This window comes from Mus musculus, chromosome 16 (assembly GCF_000001635.26).
Source record: "Mus musculus strain C57BL/6J chromosome 16, GRCm38.p6 C57BL/6J".
NCBI classification, from domain to species: domain Eukaryota; kingdom Metazoa; phylum Chordata; class Mammalia; order Rodentia; family Muridae; genus Mus; species Mus musculus.
Window position 1 is genome coordinate 70,997,453 of NC_000082.6, and position 18,867 is coordinate 71,016,319.

Below are 18,867 nucleotides of genomic sequence, written 5' to 3' on the forward strand. Positions count from 1 at the left end.
TCTCTCTCTCTCTCTCTCTCTTGGTTTTTCGAGACAGGGTTTCTCTGTATAGCCCTGGATATCCTGGAACTCACTTTGTAGACCAGGCTGGCCTCAAACTCAGAAATCTGCCTGCCTCTGCCTCCCAAATGCTGAGATTAAAGGGGTGCACCACCACTCCCGGCACCAATAGCTTCTCATTGGCTCTCTTCATGGTGCTAAGCCTCAACTCGTTTGCATGACCCCTTCAGTCCTGGGCCACCAACTGCTGCTGAGGCTGTACTTTCACCAACAGCCTTCCATAGCCTCTCACAGTGCTAAGCCTCAGCTACACTTCATGATACCTTCATACCTTCAAAGCCAGTACCACCTGGGTGACTTTTACACATTACCAAGTACAGCTGCAGCACAAGGTACAACCTTGGCTATCTCTGGAACACAGTTTCTTTGTGCTCTCAGAAAATACTTCCCAGAAGATTTCACCTCAGTGATACTGGTCTCTTCTTAATCACCACTAATTTCTTAGCTCCAGCTAACCAACATCAATTATCCCAGTAGTCCCTTCTCTTCTGGACTCTAAAGTCAGAGCCACATAGCCAAAGCTGCTGAGTTCTGCTGCTTGCTGGAGAGAGAACATAACCCCCTTGTTCTATTGCATTATCAGCAACTTTCTGTTTTGCAACTTCTTCACTGCCTAAGCTTGGCTGTCCTGGAACTTGCTCGCTAAATTAACTTTGAACTCATATCCGAATGTCTGACCCTAAGCACTGGGATTAAAGGTGTGGTCCACCAAACCTGGATTTATGTTTTTTCTTCACCCAGAATTTACTCTAGGCTGGCCTTGAACTCAGACAAATGCTTTTCTTTGCCTCCTGGGATTTACCATTCCTGGACTTAAACTTACCTGGGTGGAATCTTGTCCCAAGGTCACTATTTCCTTAATTTAAATTAATATCCTTGAACACATGATTCAGCTCCATTCCACTTCCTGGTGCCCCTTTAATCTTATATATTTTATTTCCCCCTTTTCACCTTGCTATGCTTGTTTAAAATGTTCTTCATAAGACTTAACCAGAGAACAAAGTCTAGGATGGGTGTTTCTTAGACTTTGTTTATCAGTACAATTAATCTGAGTCTATTCACCTTAACCTCAGGCAGAGTCTTCAGACAAGGGTTAAAAGTAACAACATTCTTCACCAAAAATACCACAGAAATGGTCTCTAGGCAACATACTAAAATTCTCCACTAAAACCTCTTGGACCAGGTTTCCATAGATTAAATCACTCTCAGCAACAATATCTTCCATATTCAGACTAGGATAGTCCATTAAGCCCCACTTAAAGCATTCTACTGCACTCCAAATCCAAAGTCCCCAAATCTACATTCTTCCAAACAAAAGCATGGTCAGGCCTGTCAGAGCAATACTCCACTCAAGGTACCAATATCTGTCTTAGGTGCACAATGCTCTGGCCATTCCTTGAACCCGTGTGTCTCCCAATGTTTTGACCATTCTGTGAACCCATGTGTGTGCCCACCGATGAAGCCCATTGCCAGGTGTTTGTGATATTGCTTGCTGGGGAAGAGTCGGAAAAATCTCCCCAGCAACCACAGCCAGGCCAATCCGGAGTTGCTACACCTGCACCAGACTCTTTCCTTGTACCCCTCCCATACCCATTTCTTGAGAATAGATATTGTTTAGATCTGGAAAGTCCCTACTGCCCCCTTCTCCTTTCTCCCATGAGGGCCTATAAAAACTGGGAGCCCTTTTCCCTCAGGGTCGACTCCTCTACCCCTAAGTGGGATATGACTCGACCCAGAGCTCTGGCTTTCCTCGAATAAAGCCTCATGTGGTTTGCATTAAGCTTGGTCTCCTTGAGTTCTTGGGGGTCCGCTATTGTCCCAAGGTCTGAGCGAGGGGCTCCTCTTGGGGCCTTTCAGTTCAGAGGTCAGTTCATTATCATCAAGGCAAGAACATGGCAGCATTCAGACAGGAGGAGCTGAGAGTTCTACATCTTTCTCTAAAGACTGCTAGCAGAATATAGGCTTCCAGGAAGCTAGGCTGAGGGTCTTATAGCCCATACCCACAGTTATACACTTCTCCAACAGGGCCGTGCCTTCTAACAGTGCTACTCCTTGGACTGAGTATATACAAGCCATCACAGAGAGCATATTCTTGTGCTTTGACTGTGTTAGGATAGCCATGGCTTGCTGTAATAGTAAGATAACTGGGCTTTGGTTGAGCCATATTGTCCTGGCTCTTGTTCATTATATTCTTACACTGAAGGCCACAGGTCTTAATCCTTTTTAAATAATGCCATTCCCTGATGACTAATCAATCAAATATATGATCCTATTGGGGAGCGGGGAGGGAGAATTCTTTTTCAAACCACCACAACCTAGTAATATTGCTTGGAAATACTTTTATTGCAGATATTCATTGATTTCTAAATGATACATTTGAATGCTGTTACAAAACCTCTGATTGCTATCAGGGTCAATTTACTAAGATACTCTCAAAAACCCAGGCTTTACTTGCTCTCACAGAGATCACTGGAGATACTAGGAAAAATAGTAGCAACGTATTGGTATGGCTTATCGTTGTTTATTATTACTTTTGATAGCACAAATAAAATGACTTGACAGCATTCATCAAGGATGCTAATATACTCGTTTTGCCTTCTTCTCTGTCATACTATCTTGTTAGAGAACAATGCAATGAGTGCATCCACTCTTTAAAATTGAGAGTATGATTTAATTCATTGCTTATTTACATTTTCAACGTTATCCCTAATGCACAAGTAATGGTCAGCATTCTCTTTTTAAATTAATTATTTTATTTATTTACATTCCAAATGTGGCCCCCATCCTGGTCCCCCTCCATGAGTTCTTCACCCCCCCTTTTGCTTCTAAAAGGGCTCTTCCCCACCCACCACACATTCCTACTTCACCCAACTAACATCCCGCTTCCCTGAGGCATCAAATTTCTACAGAATTAACCGAATCCTTTCCCACTGAGGCCAGACAATGTTGTCCTCTGCTACATATGTAACAGGGGTCACAGACCAGCCCATGTATGTTCTTTTGTTTGTGGCTTAGTCCTTAGGAACTCTGAGTGGTCCAGGTTAGTTGATACTGTTGTTCTGCCTATGGGGTTGTAATCCCCTTAAGCTCCTTTCGTCCTTCCTCAAACTCTTTCATCGAGGTCCCCAACCTCAGTCCAATGGTTGGCTGTGAGCATCTGCATCTGTCTCGGTCACCTGCTGGTAGAGCCTCTCGATGCTAGCATTCTAACCCAGCTCAATCAGTCCTTTGTTGGTGTGCAGTAGGGAGGGTTCCTTCTTATTCATGATCACCATCTAAACTTCTAGCCCTTCCTTACAGTTTTTTGACCTGCAAGATTGGGCATAGTCTGTGAATTTTTCACAAGCACCAAGAATCCCATCAATGCTAGGAAGCTACTGTATTTAGGAATGGCTCCTTTTCATTTAGAAAAAAAAAAAAAGTTTATTCTTCAGTTCCTTGACTATATCTATGCAGCATGCTCCACTATGATAAATAACAAACAAGCAAACGAACAATCTATCATGGACAAGAGAGATGCTTAAGTAGGCAAAGTACTTGCTGAAAAAGCATAAGGAGTTGAGTTTATAGGCCGAGACTCACCTTAGGTTGTACTCTCATTTCTGTAATTCTAGTTCTGGAAGGGAATGCAGCAAGGTTCCAAGGGCTTGTCTTGCTAACTCTCTAGCCATGAGGACAAACTCTTGATCCCATAAGAGAGACTCTGTCTGAAACAAAAAGGTGGAGAACAACAGAGTAAGATACCTTCAACTGCTGGTTTTACTTGCAAAGGTACAGCATAGATTTACTGCAGTAGTTTGAATTAAATGGCCATCATTGGAGCATTTTTGAATGCTTGGTTATTAATTGCTGGAACTGTTTGTGAAGTACTAGGAGGATGAAGTGGTGTGACCTTTTGGGAAGAAGTATACTTCTATCTTAAGGTTTTCATTGCTGAGAATAGACACCATGACCAAGGCAACTCTTATAAGGGACAACACTGAATTGGGGCTGGCTTACAATTTCAGAGACAATTATCTTCATGGTGGGAAACATGGCAGCATTCAGGCAGAGAGGTACAGAAAGAGCTGAGAGTTCTACATCTTGATTGAAAGCAGCTATAAGATGACTGTAATCCATAGACAGCTAGGAGGAAGCTCTCATTACACATTGGGTAGAGCCTGAGCATTGGAGCCTCAAAGCTCACTTTCACAGTCACACACTTCCTTCAAGGCCAAACTTATTCCAACAATATCACACCTTCTAGTAGTTCATCTCCAGGGCCAAGGGTATTCAAACCACCACAGCTACTATGGATGAGATCTGACATTTCGAAAGTTTTGGCAAGGTCAAGTCTCTCTCTCTCTCTCTCTCTCTCTCTCTCTCTCTCTCTCTCTCTCTCTCTCTCTGCCTTCTGCCTGCATAACTCTGTGCTAGTATTTTAGTACCATGTCTGACTGCTTCCCACTAGGATGATCATGGACTAAACCTCTAAAACCAAAAGCAATCTCCTACATAAACATATGTTTTTCTCTTATAGTTTGCCTTGGTCATGGTGTCTTCTTACAGTAACAGAGAAGTAACTAAGACTCTTACACCTCAAATTCACACTTACACAGGTATATATGAGGACACCCATATTTATCCTAAGGCCCAAAGCAGTCAGCCTCTAATGCTCTAAAGTGGTGACCTTTATAAGTCTCTCTCTCTCCTCTCTCTCTCTCTCTCTCTCTCTCTCTCTCTCTCTCTCTCTCTCCTCTCTTTCTCTCTCTCTCTGTATACATACACACACGCACACACACACACGCACACACACACACACACACACACACACACACACACACACACACAGAGAAAACATTGGATTGATTTTAAAAGCTCCCATCAAGGAGTTACAGAGACAAAGTTTGGAGCTGAGATGAAAGGATGGACCATGTAGAGACTGCCATATCCAGGGATCCACCCCATAATCAACATCCAAACGCTGACACCATTGCATACACTAGCAAGATTTTATCGAAAGGACCCAGATGTAGCTGTCTCTTGTGAGACTATGCCGGGGCCTAGCAAACACAGAAGTGGATGCTCACAGTCAGCTAATGGATGGATCACAGGGCTCCCAATGGAGGAGCTAGAGAAAGTAGCCAAGGAGCTAAAGGGATCTGCAACCCTATAGGTGGAACAACATTATGAACTAACCAGTACCCCGGAGCTCTTGACTCTAGCTGCATATGTATCAAAAGATGGCCTAGTCGGCCATCACTGGAAAGAGAGGCCCATTGGACAGGCAAACTTTATATGCCCCAGTACAGGGGAACGCCAGGGCCAAAAAGGGGGAGTGGGTGGGTATGGGGGACTTTTGGTATAGCATTGGAAATGTAAATGAGCTAAATACATAATAAAATTGGAAAAAAAAAAGCTCCCATCTACTCATTACCTAGTTCAAGAAATTTCTTTTATAAGCTCTTATTTTTTTTTAATTGGAAGGGAAGTTGCTGGCATATTTTTGATATGAGTGAAGACATCTAGAGAAGAACTTTAATTGTACGCTAAGGAAAATATTTTCATACCCTAGGTTCATCCCTACCCGAGAATTTGGTTGAAGCACCGAACTCTGAAGACACTGTGATCTCATTGATTCAGCTTCTGGACACCTAACACTTCAGCTGAATTACAGAGGTTACAAAGGCACACCGAAGGAAAAGGGAAGGTATATGTCAGGGACGCTTGCAATCCCAAATAAGCAACAGGCACCTATAAACAAAAGGAGGTCAGAAGTGGATAGGGGTGTCTTCAACGGCTCAAGGGACTGGCAATCAGATGTACGGACGTTTCTTTCTGGGTCAGCAGTCTAAATTCAGCATGGGTCAGTTGATTCTTAAAATGTCATTATTTCACAACTGACTCATACACTCCCTAAAAGGAGTATGGTTTTGCTCCTGTTTTTGAAGATCGGTGTCGGTATCCTAGCCCTCTCTCTCATACAGAACAGTAATTGCGCCCCCCCCCCCCCACCACCTTGTTAGCCACCTCGACAGAAAGGCCAGGGATTAAATGAATACTGGAACTGAACTGCACTCACTGTGGCAGTATGAAGAGCCTCAGCTCCACTAGCCAGACAAGATTGATAGCGAGGAAACACATTTTCCCTTTCTTGCCTTGCTCTGTGTGGATTGAAGCGGGATTTCTGAATACCAGATGTCAGCTTGCTATTTGTCCAAGACACTTAAAACATTTTGAAAAGGAAAAGGATTGCAAAGGAGCTTATCAAAAATTGCTTTTGGCATGGAGCTCTGTTTGACACGCTCCAACACAAGGGTAAAACGCCATGGCCGAGTTACGGCCCCTTCATCTGTGAGTCCATCAACACATAGCTCACAAAGCCCACACTCTAACGCTTCTCTTTCAGGCACTGGGGCGAGAGGTGGAACTCATCTGATTCCCTTCTCTTTCTATGATACCTAATAGAGTGGTCATTTTCTAACAGTTCGTAAATTAAGAAATAAAAAATGGATTTCAACGTTCATAATTTTCCTCGGGGTAGCTTCTGAAGTGTGTATTATTAGTTTGTCCTAATGCAAAACTACTGACTGAAACTAATCTCCTTAATGAGGTTCATTTGTCCTTTGACAAAGCAATAAATAGTTTTCCTCAAGAAAAACTTAACTAATAGTGTGGCCAGTACTTTATAATTAATTTTCTTCCCCATCCTTGCAAGCATGAAAACAAATAGTAAATTTTTCATTTGTTCATCTCTTTAGAACAACTGTTTAGCAGAGATATGCTTGATTAATGGGTTTAATTTGTCCCTTTCTTCTGTAGTCAGTTTTCATATTACACTGGTTATCAGAGGGTAGGACAATAATGTGGGCACTCTCATTGCCACCCGCTCCATCACTGTCGGCCTGGCTTCTAGCTCTGGGTCTGCCTCTTTAACCTTTGTTGTCTTGCAGCCTCTCTCATCAATCTGTGTTACAGTCACCTTGGGAAGAAGAGGCAGAAGCACTCACTCAGCACTTACAGGTAGTAAAGTGTGTCATTATTTCTAACAAAATGCTGGCAGCCGTGTACCTTTCATTTCCCACCGAAATATGATTTGTGAGATCAGCAACACCACTGTTAAGAGAGAAAAATGGAAGGTACCCCTCCAACCACTACAAGGCCCTCTATAAACAACAAGAACCACTCACAAAATAGCAAATGTGTCCCTGTACCTGGGATCCTCTGAAATGACTAGAGCCAGTTTTGCAAATTGAATATTGTTTTCAGATAATAGGGGACTTTTGTAGAGGTCAAATTGCCTCATAAAAATGTGATAGCAGTCCTCATAAAACTGACCATTTCTTAGTAAGGTCCAAATCTCCATGGTCCTAATAGGTAGCTCACTTGACTTCTCAGGGCAACACAGATAAACTTACAAATCCAAGTAGAGATGGAATTTTAGTACTTTTTTTTAAAGGTTTGTGCAATATAGACTTTGTAGAAAAAAAAACAGAATTGTCTAAGAAAACATTGGTTGTCAATTTTTGATGACAAACAAAACCTTATAATGAAAACATGTGCTTAGATTTCTCATGTGCACACAACATGTCTTTTTTTAATAAGTATTATAATGATGCCCAGGAAATTAGATGGCTGACAATAAAATAGTGTATTCAAAACCTAGAGAACAGAGTCAAAGCATCTAACTGTAGCTTCATTTTTTCACAAACCTATTTTATGAAAGTAATATATATTAAGATTCATTCATGAAAAGGAATATTTTTATATGGTAAGGGAATCTTTGAAATAGTTTTTATAAAAATTAGCATATGATCTTCTTAAAATATGTGAAGGTATCCTTGAATGTTGCTATTATCTAACATTGCACAAGTATTTTAAATTAATGCTTCAGAAACTAAATCAAAAGTAATACTTGCTAAAAGACTCCTCTTGGCATATATTTGAACCAATCTTTTTTCAATAATATTAGAAGATTAAAATCAATAAACATGATTAAAAATACCTAATATTTAAGTAAATTATTGCAATTTATATGTAACTGTCATAGTTTCAACTGACATAGACTCAAGGTTTAGATTCTGCCAGCCATTTTGTCATTTTTTTGAGTTGTTGGTGTCATTCATTTTCGGTAGATAACACAACTGTCATAAGCTTCTTACTTATGCCATATAAGAACTGTATTTCTTCACAATAGAAAAAAACACAATTATACTATGTCTTGTTTTATGTTGATTTTCATCATCATTATTATTTTTTATTTCCAGAATCCCTTATACTCACTCATCTAACCTCCCAGCCACTTACTATATCTTCTCATACACATACATAAATGATTTTTAGTTCAGAGTCTTCCTAGATCATCACAGTTATAGTTGAATATTTCCATCAAGCACTATTTTTCATCCTTTAATATACCAATTACAGATTTGAGGTGTATATGCATGTGTGTGTGTGTGTGTGTGTGTGTGTGTGTGTGTGTATTTCTCTGCTACTAAACTACAAAGTGACTAGGTCTAGATTAGGTTGTTCTCTGATTGCATCCCTACCTCTCTATTTGCTGCCTGTACTGAGTGGAATTCAGTTGCAGTGTATTGACTGGACAGATGAATAATGCATTCATAATTACAAATAAGTTTTGTTTTCAAATAACAAATGCAGTTTTAAAATAGCAATAAAAAGCTATGGTAAATGTATTTCACTTAAAGTACGAGGCTATAAAATACTCAGTGCAAAATATATGCCTATGAGTATATATAACACATTTATTAAAATACTTAGCATGATTCTCATTTTATAAATTTGAAATAAATATTCTGGAGAAAAGATAAAAAGTAACTTTTTCTTAAAAATATGCTATAAATACAAAAACTTTGTTTTATTTCAGATAATCACATATAATATCTAAAAGGAGGTTTACGTAGCAAAATACTATATAATTTTTGGAGTTAATCTAGAATCTTATATTTCTTAAATTATTTCATGTCATCAACCTGTTACTAATTTTTAAGCTCAAAACCACAAATATTTTCAAGCTGGAAATATTTGCTTTGGGAAAGTCAAGTCTAAAAGACATATTAAAGAAAAAACTAAGTCAACAGCACCATTGCAGCATTAATTTTAGCTGCAAATGGAGTGATGTACTTTGATAGCATACAAGCAAATAGTTGTAGAGATATTGATTGGTGATTACAAAGAATCTTTTTTGACTTCTACTTGATTTAGTTGAGACAGAGCACCAGTGTCCAACTTCGAAGATGCTGGTGTGCAGGTAGCATTAGTGAAATGAGATGAGAATTCTTCATTGTCTACATAACTGGATCTGAAATCTCCTAGGAGACTTACCTTGGAAGGTGTCGTTGAAGGTATTTCTAGACATGACAGAACACCTAACCTGCATGTTGGTGGAGTTCTTTTAGGTTGTGAGGTCTCGGAGTGAGTAGAAAAGGGTGCAAATATGAGCTAAGCACCATCACACATTTCGCCATATATTAATTTTCTGACTGTTGACACAATGTGACTAATTGTCTCACAGGCTTACGGCCACACCATCTACTATCACTCTTTCTACCTACCATACTTTTCCATCACCATGAACTATGTACACAGACTGTGAGCCAAAATAACTCTTTCCTTCCTTAAATTCTTTTTTTCCAGGTATTCTGTCACAGCAATTAGAAAAATTACCAAAGTAAAATATTGGTACTGACAAGAGTGGCTACTGTGATGAACCTGTTCGTGTGGTTTCTAAGATTTTCCAACTGGCTTGTGAGAGAAAAGTGAAATCATTGTGAACTGCAGGCTCGAAAAGCTCTAGAGTGTTGGAAGCAGAATTTTGTGAGTCATTCTGCTGCAAGTTTGGAAGAGATATGTGGACTGTGGAGGCCCAGGTCATGATGTTCAAAGGGAATCAAGGATTCTATGGGCAATATAGAACAGGTCTAGTTGCTATTCATGTCACCACCTGATGAATTCTTTCTGCTCATGCTCTGAAAATGCGATAGACTCTGAGTACAGGACTGAGTTGTTTGGAAGAAGAGGCATTTTAATGTAGGCTGTGGAATAGTGGTCTACTTTTGCTATTTATTGGTTAGTTATAGTGAGAGACAGCAGAGATAAATTAAAAACACTGTTGGCCAGGAGAAGAGGGTGTGTGAGTTTAAGAATGCAGACAAGGTACATTCAGAGAAAGCAATCTGATTGTTAAGCAAGCGATTCCTTCCATTAAAAAGAAAACTTCCTTTCTTCATGGGACAAAAGGAAAGGTAGCCTTAGAGAAGACTTTGCCTATAGAATTCTCTAAGTGAACATGCTAATCCTTTTGAAAATGCAGAGCCTCACTGGGAAAAACAATGACTAGGTGTTTTCTTGTTTGCAAGTTTGGATACCTTAGTGTGGCAGTCAACCCAAAGGTGTTTCTGAAGGATACCAGCCAGCATTTCTAGACAGCAATAGAATTTGTTAGCATTGTCCATTTGCTGAGAGTTTTGTGGGATTGTAAAATGTAGGTTACTCAGTCATAAAGACTTTTATTAAGGTCTTCATGAAAGCTTTCAGAAAGCCATTGGGTTCTGTGGTTGTTGACTAAATACATAGGAAAAGAGACAGCAAACAGAACATGTACATACATCTTTGCTTCTTCTGACTATAGTGGCCTTTTGCACACTTTAAAGCTCTTGGCTCTGATGCCATCACCTCTTCCCTACTGGGTATTAATGATGCTCTCTCAATGTGTACAAAATTTTCTTTGTTTTTTTTTTAAGATTTATTTATTTATTTTATTTATGTGAGTACACTGTAGCTGTCCTCAGACACACCAGATGAGGGTATCGAATCCCATTACAGATAGTTGTGAGCTACCATGTGGGTGCTGAGAATTGAACTCAGGATCTCTGGAAGAGCAGTCAGTGCTCATAACTTCTGATCCATCTCTCCAGCCCCAAAAGTTTCTTAAGTATTTTTGTCTGAACACTGAAAAAATAACTTATAAAAGAAAAGGAAATATATCTGGTGTCTGGATTTTAATATATTAAAGTAATAAAATAAAATCTATCCCTTTGTGTGGTAGATACCATCTCTACTTCATGCAATAGACATGAGACTAGAAACAAAACACAATCCAAACCTTCACTTTAGAACAGGCAAAAAGTTTCTGTTGTTGTTATTTTTCTTCTTACCTTTAAAAACCTGAAAAAGAAGAATTAACGCAATCAGAGGACTTCTTAAAGTGATATGTTTTTATAAAGGTATGCATGTATAAGATGGGAAGGGAAATTGCTTTGCTATGAGATAAGCTCCAAGGTGTTATGCTAAGTAAGTAAGTAATAAGAAAGATTTAATGAGCTGCAGTGGTCAGTGCTTTCTCCTAATTCTGTGAAAAGTTTAGAATTGATAAGGTTTAGCAAAGAGCCTAAGAAATCTAAGTATAGATGAATTAAAATAGTTTTGTAAGGTCATGATTATAAAATGAATTTATATTTGATCCCTTGAAAAATCTCTGTGTTTATAGATGTTTGTTATTTTTTATTTGTTCTGCTGCTTAAAGTATTTATTTATGAATTTGGTCTCATCAGCATGCCATATCCAACAACTGAAAGTACATAATAAATAAGAAATAAAGGCATAGCTGAGGATCAGTCAATGGATACTATGTATTCCTAAATATAACCTGCTTAGTCTAAATAATGTTATGTTACTGACACATACACACACATACACATTATGTAATCTATACTTATATAATATATGTAACATATTACTTACATGTTATGTAATTGTGTGTGTGTGTGTGTGTGTGTGTGTGTGTGTGTGTGTGTGTGTGTGTTTCATTCTTGGGGAATACTTCTACTCTCAGCATTTTGTAGTCGATTGTAGTACTTTGTATAGGGTTGAGATCTTCTGTTTCTTCCCTCAGAAAATTTACCATGTCTATTTTATTGTCATTGTCATTATTCAGCTCTGTCTAGGTGGCCATGTTGGTGAGACTATGACTGTAGCTTCTGACATAACTAGACACAGTCTCAGAGCAAATTTCCTAACTTTTTAGTTCCTTCCCTCTTTCTGCCCCTGTTTAGCAATGTTCCCTGAACCTTAGGTACCAGAGTTATTTTGTAGAAGATCATTGTATGTATGTATGTATGTATGTATGTATGTATGTATGTATGTATTTATTCATCTATCTATCTATTTACTTACTTATTTATTCTGCATGGCAATCCCATCTTTATGAGGGACTGATAGACTAGGAATTTATTCAGTGTCTCAGTGACTATGTTGTACTAGGTGTTTAATTCTAGGTCCACTTTTGTAATTACTGATCCTAATAAATTTGTATATTATTAGACAAATAGTATCCTATCTTTCGCTATAAAATTTTAAAAAGTACATAAAATGTAACTCTTAAAAGGCCTAAGCCTTCAATGATGTTGAATATATACCTTTCTACTTGTCTATTAAAAGGAAGTGATGCAGGTGTGGTGGCATATGTCTTTACTCCCAACACTCAGAACATAGAGACAGAGACAGACTGATCTTTGAATATGAGGCCCACATGGTCTATATAGTGAATTCTGTCAAGTCCCAAAGAAACCCAAAACAAGTCTCACTTAGTAACTATGAGTTCTACCAGCAATATTCACCAAACTTCCTAACTTAAAAATGAGCGAGGCTTCTTTTACAATACTGCAGCTTCTCTTTCCTATATAAACACGTCATTTTACAGACTGTTTCTTTGTCCCTGCTTGTGCCTCCTGGCTAACTTTCTCTCTCTCTTTCTTTCTCTCTCTCTCTCTCTCTTTCCCCCTCCCTTCCTTCCTCCTTTTTACTCCCTTTCCCCTCTGGCCAACTCAGCCTAGTATCCTGCAGATGCTCTGGTTATCCTCTTCTTCATATTGCCAATAAAACCCTTCCCTCAGCCATACCGAGCAGAAGTCATGTTCTCAATTTCATTCAAGTTCTGGTAAAACAGGGCTCCATAGTGAGATTCTGCCAGAACACAAACACACACACACACACACACACACACACACACACACCAAATTAGTAAATAAAAAAGTGACTAAATCATGAACAACTAAGAAATGATATTGGATATAAAAACTTATATTTCTTACAATAGTAAGTCCATAAATAATGTTGATAATTACTCTTGAAAGTATGAAGAAATGCTTGCTATATTTTACTGTGGGAGTGGGTAATAGGCAGTGACAATGAATTATTATGTCAAACAGACTAGAGAAGGGTAACATAAATTACTAAATAAAATGAAATTATTATCATCATTATTATATTTTTACTTCAAACAGGTAAAAAGAAAGTAAGATTCAGAGGACGGAGAAAAAAGCTATAAAACACCTTGTCGTGGACATAGCATGGCTGAGGAACCTTTGAACTCACTGCAACTGTGGTCGACTGTACAAGATCAATCTAATTAAAATTCTAGAATTGATGGGGAAGGGACTTCTGAGGCCAAGCCCTAGTTAGGAAGCTATTGGTAATTGATGGCTGAAGAGTGATGGAGAGTCACATTTGGAGGAGAATCTAGACACTAGTAGGTTGCATAAGTTCCATTAAGTGTCTCTGTACTCTTATCTAGCACCAATTGCATACATGATATTGATACTAGCAATCTTAAAAGAGTACATGAAGTACAGAGTTGTCATGTTGGTGAGTCCTAGAGGGGGAAGTAGAATAAAAATTGTTCACAATAGAAGTTTGAATGTTTTCTTAAATATACATAGAAACCTTATAATTGAATGTGATAGAAACGGTCACGCAAAACCTTGAAATAAGACAGGAAATGTTATTAAAGCATCCTCAGGGTCGTGGGGCTCAGAGGAGAGCAATATCTGTGCTTGGTGATGCTTTAGACTTATTTGTGAAGGCAGGCATGATGGCACAAGTCTTTAATAACATCATTTTGGATGCTGAGCTAGAAAGACCACAGGTTTAAGACCAAACTAGGCTAACTATGGAATTCAGAGCTAGGCCAGCATGAGAAAAAGAAAGCAGAGGAGTAAACAGAATTAGCAAGATCAGCTAAAATTTAAGATTAATTAAAAATTTATGAACAAGAATTCCTGGACCGAAGCTGTGCCCACTAATGCTGATTTATCAGAATTTTAATGCTGTGGCGAGATTGGAATGTTGCAAGATAAGGGACCAATTATCTGGCGTCACCTTTCCCCCTCTTAACAGTCTTCTATTGTATGTTTCTTTATATGTCCTAACATCTTTTCTAATCATTGAGTAAATCTTTTGGAATATATGTACAGATTCTAAGTTTAGACCAATCACAGGGCTAAAAATGTCCCCAGATAGCATCTAAGACCTACAGGAGAGATGCCCCCCCCCCTCTGCTACAACGCATCTATTTGATGTCCCCACCAATTAATTTGAAGAGTGCCACTGTTTATGACTTTCTTTGCTATCTTACTTTTATAAACTCCATCCAAGTGTTCCAACTAAAACACAGAATTTGGGGTAACTGGTATCTTTGTTTGAAAGTAATGGTTATTTGTTCTTCTTCAGGAAAAATATGTTTTTTTCTTTGAGGCAAGAGTTTCAGTTTTGCATTGTCAGAGCTGAGACTTTAATGATTTCCTGTGAGTTTGGATACTTCAGTATGGTAGACATTAAAATTACCTTTGGTCAGTGAAACAACCACTGAGATTTAGGGACTGTTTGAGATTAACTGGTTTCTGCCTATTGTATGCATCCTCACATTGACTGTGTAACAGTCCTTCTTGCTCAGGTGCTCTCAGAATTGATCATGATTATCCCATTCCTTTACAATTATATTTTCCTAATATCAGAAGTTTAATATTAGTAAAATTATATTAAAAATAACTAAATTATTGCCAATTATAAGCAAATACACAAATTGAACACCCAAGCATACATTTGCTTTTATCTTTAGCACCACTGAAACTTAGATAACAGAGTTGGAAAATATTTTACTTTGAGTTTATATTTTTTATATATTGAAGACCCTTGTGAATTATGACACTTTAGCTTAAAGGAAGAGAAAAGGTCATTAAAATTAGGCTTTCAAAATAAAATCTTAGATGATAGTCCTGATATCGAAGGCCTGTAACCTGCCTTACTTGGTATCCCGAGGCAGTAGTATTGCAAGTTCAAGACCCATGTGGGCTACATAGAAAAGTAAATCCATTTTGCATTTCTTTTAAAATGATTTCCTAATGGTCTCACAATACAGAACAAAATTTTGAAATACTATTGAACTAATGCATGTGGGTGTGTTCTTGTTTAAGCCTAGGATGTAAGTGCCCATTGTGGCTAAGTACAACTGATAGAACAAAGCTGCCCACATCATAGCCAAAATCAGAGGAAAGTAGCAGGGAAATGGAGTAAGGTTCTGTCTTAGTCAGTGTTTCTATTCCTGCACAAACATCATGACCAAGAAGCAAGTTGGGGAGGAAAGGGTTTATTCAGCTTACAATTCCATACTGCTGTTTATCACCAAGGAAATCAGGACTGGAACTCAAACAGATGAGGAAGCAGGAGCTGATGCAGAGGCCATGGAGGGATGTTCTTTACTGGCTTGCTTCCCCTGGCTTGCTCAGCCTGCTCTCTTATAGAACCAAGATTTCCAGCCCAGAGATGGTCCCACCCACAAGGGGCCTTTCCCCCTTGATCACCAATTGAGAAAATGCCTTACAGTTGTGTCTCATGGAGGCATTTCTTCAACTGAAGCTTCTTTCTCTGTGATAACTCCAGCTGTGTCAAGTTGACACAAAACTAGCCAGTACAGGTTCCAATATCTCCCTTTGGAATCATGCTCCCAAGGTCCTTTCCAACCCTTGGCACTGTGCCTCTTATAGCTAGCACTTCCTCTCATCAGCAACAAGCTGGTGGGTAAGTCTTTAGTACACCGGCCTATGACAGAAAGTTTAGAATACAAACAGCAATGCCTGATTTACCAATTACCCAAAATCCTTCAGTGGCCCTGTTTGGTTTTCAAAAGTAATTTTCAATGCTGACAACCATGTTATAGGATGTAATGCTGTATCAAGGAATCATGGGAGTGGAAAGAGTTAATGAAAGTAATGACTAAGACCTTGACATTCAAGTTAGAAGACACTTCAGGCAGCTTGATCTCAAATTACTTCAATACAATCACTTAACAACGTCATGTGTGAATGTGTTGGCATGTGTGTGTCAGGTGTGTGTGTGTGTTTCTGTGAGCACACATGTGTGCATAAGCACAAGGAAACTTGAAAATAAGACTAGATATCAATATTCAGTGGGTATTTACCATGTTTTTTGAGAAAGAGTCTCCCTTGGTGTACTGGTGGGTTTTGTGTGTCAACCTGATACAAGCTGGGGTTATCAAAGAGAAAGGAACTTCAGGTGAGGAAATGCCTCCATGAGATCCAGCTGTAAGGCATTTTCTCAATTAGTGATCCAGGGGGAAGGGTCCATTGTGAGTAGTACCATCCCTGGGATGGAGAATCTTGGGATCTATAAGAGAGCAAGCTGAGCAAGCCAGGGGAAGCAAGCCAGTAAGTAATATCCCTTAATGGCCTCTGCATCAGCTCCTGCTTCCTGACCTGCTTGAGTTCCAGTCCTGACTTCCTTTGATGATGAACAGCAATGTGGAAGTGTAAGCTGAATAAACCCTTTCCTCCCCAACTTGCTTCTTTGTCATGATGCTTGTGCAGGAATAGAAACCCTGACTAAGACACTTATTAAGCCTGGAATTCACAAATCAGGTTAGGGTGGCTGGCCAGAGAGTCCCCTGGGATTACATGGCTTCATCTCCCAAATGGTGAGATTTCAAAAAGTTCTCTCTGACTTCACCTTTCCATGGATTCTAGTGATCAAATTCACCTCCTTGTGCTTGATAGGCAAGTGTTGTCATGTCTGAACTATCTTCCCCACTCCGTAGTCATATTATTTTCAAACTTCTTTTTTCTCTTTTCTTTTCAAAGTTCTTCTGTATTTCAAGAAAGCTCTGTTTTGCACAATTTTTCAGATTAATTATCATATTAATGTTGGCTTTACCCAATAAAGTTATTTAGCACTTTGTAGAAAACAGCACAATGTACATTTGTTAATCCATTATTCAAGAGGCTGAGGTGAGAAAACGGTGAACTCAAGGCCAATCTGGCATACAATAGTGAGTTCAAAGTCAGCCTGAGTTGCAAATGGAGATAATCACTTTAAAAAATGAAAATTACACAAATATTCATTGTTCAGCTTAGTGTGAACAAACTGTGTCTTGCTTTTTAAAACTTTTATTATTTTCTTTTATCATTTATTTATCATTATAAATCTATTTTTATACCCTCCCAGAGTCTAGACTTTTTCTATTTTGTTTTTATTTATTTAATTAAATTTTTTATTTATTTTGTTTTTATTATTATGGATGTTTGGCTGCATGTATGTCAGTGCACAGTGTGCGTACCTGCTGTCCAGGGAAACCAGACAAAGGAATTATATCCTTGGAATGGGAGTTAAAGGTGATTGAGAGGAGACATGTGAATACTGAGAACTGAATCCCAGTCCTTTTGAGGAGCGGCAAGTGCTCTTTAACCCCTGAGCCATCTCTCTGTGGTACTGGGCTCTGCCACTACTCACTGGTATAACAGCTCACAGAGGACAGGGCAAAGTCCAGAATTGGCTGGGTCCACAATCTGCCTCTTCCTTCTGGGGCATCAGTGTTGTACACCAGGCCAGGAGGGGCAAAGAGGGGTCTGAGACAAATGCTCTCTTTCCATCAGGGTATGCAGATGCTGCACACCAGGCTGCAAGAATGAAGCAAAGTCTAGAACAGGCAGCTCTTTGAGGAGAAGGCTAATTCCAATGAGCTTCAAAGAAATAGCAATCTGATGTGGTCTTTGTGTTGTGTTGTGTGTGTGTGTGTGTGCAATTTTTATTTGGAGTGGGTTTGAACATATTTTCTTTATTTGGGATTGAGCAAGGGTTATATAGTTTTGGGGAAGGGGTGAGAATATCCAGGGTGGGCAAAGGTCATTGGCGGAAGGCTAAGGCTACTGAGATGTGTCATTCACATGGGGGAAGAATTCCAGGTGCTGGGGTAACATGACTGACTACCTGACCACCTGGTTGTCAGTCCTTGGGTTACATGCTCCAAAGCAGGCTTGAAAAAAGAGAGGTAGTTATCCCTGTATCTGCTGGTCTCAGGGTGAGATTTCTGGGATTTGAACATGCTCTCCCTTGCCAGTTGCATGCCAGCTCCTCTGTTGGCACAGTCAACATGCCTCATCCGCTCTAACTCTGATTTCTTTCGGTTTTCATTTTTTCATATCCCTATATTACTGATTTTTCCCTCATTCTCCCTATAATATCTTTCTATGTACATGCTGAACTGCATCCTAAATATGAATTTCATTTGAAGTGAGAGTATTTATTTCAAGTCTCATTTTATCAGTCAGAACCCAGTAAAGGAACTTGAATAATTTGTTATTTTATGCTTTTGTTTTGTCTTAGTTAGGGTTAGACTAACTAGCTATGACACCTTAGAGGTTGTTGACCAGTACTCCTTAATAAGTTGTACCTTTAGCTTAGATATTTGAACAGAAACATGCATGAGCAGTTAAAAAAGACACTCAGAGAGAGAGAGAGAGAGAGAGAGAGAGAGAGAGAGAGAGAGAGATTGAGTAGCAGAAGGAGGAGGAGGAGCAGGAGGAGCAGGAGGAGGAGGAGCAGGAGGAGGAGGAGGAGGAGGAGAGACAGAGACTCAGCATTTCTCAGGATTCTCTCGAAGTGGAGTTTCTATTTACCAGGAAAGTTACTATGGTGGTTTGAATATGCTTGGCCCAGGGAGTGGCACTATTTAGAAGT

At 39.2% G+C, this 18,867-nt stretch overlaps 1 long non-coding RNA gene across 1 annotated transcript in view; it reads left to right on the forward strand.

The window, feature by feature from the left end:
• Gm29823 overlaps positions 1-13,742 on the forward strand; it is a 55,710-nt gene extending 41,968 nt beyond the window's left edge. Inside the window, exons 3-5 of the long non-coding RNA XR_384957.3 lie at positions 5,615-5,749; positions 6,993-7,062; positions 13,344-13,742. This is a non-coding gene — a long non-coding RNA (predicted gene, 29823). The remainder of the gene's footprint in view (positions 1-5,614; positions 5,750-6,992; positions 7,063-13,343) is intronic.
• Positions 13,743-18,867: the final 5,125 nt, after the last annotated feature.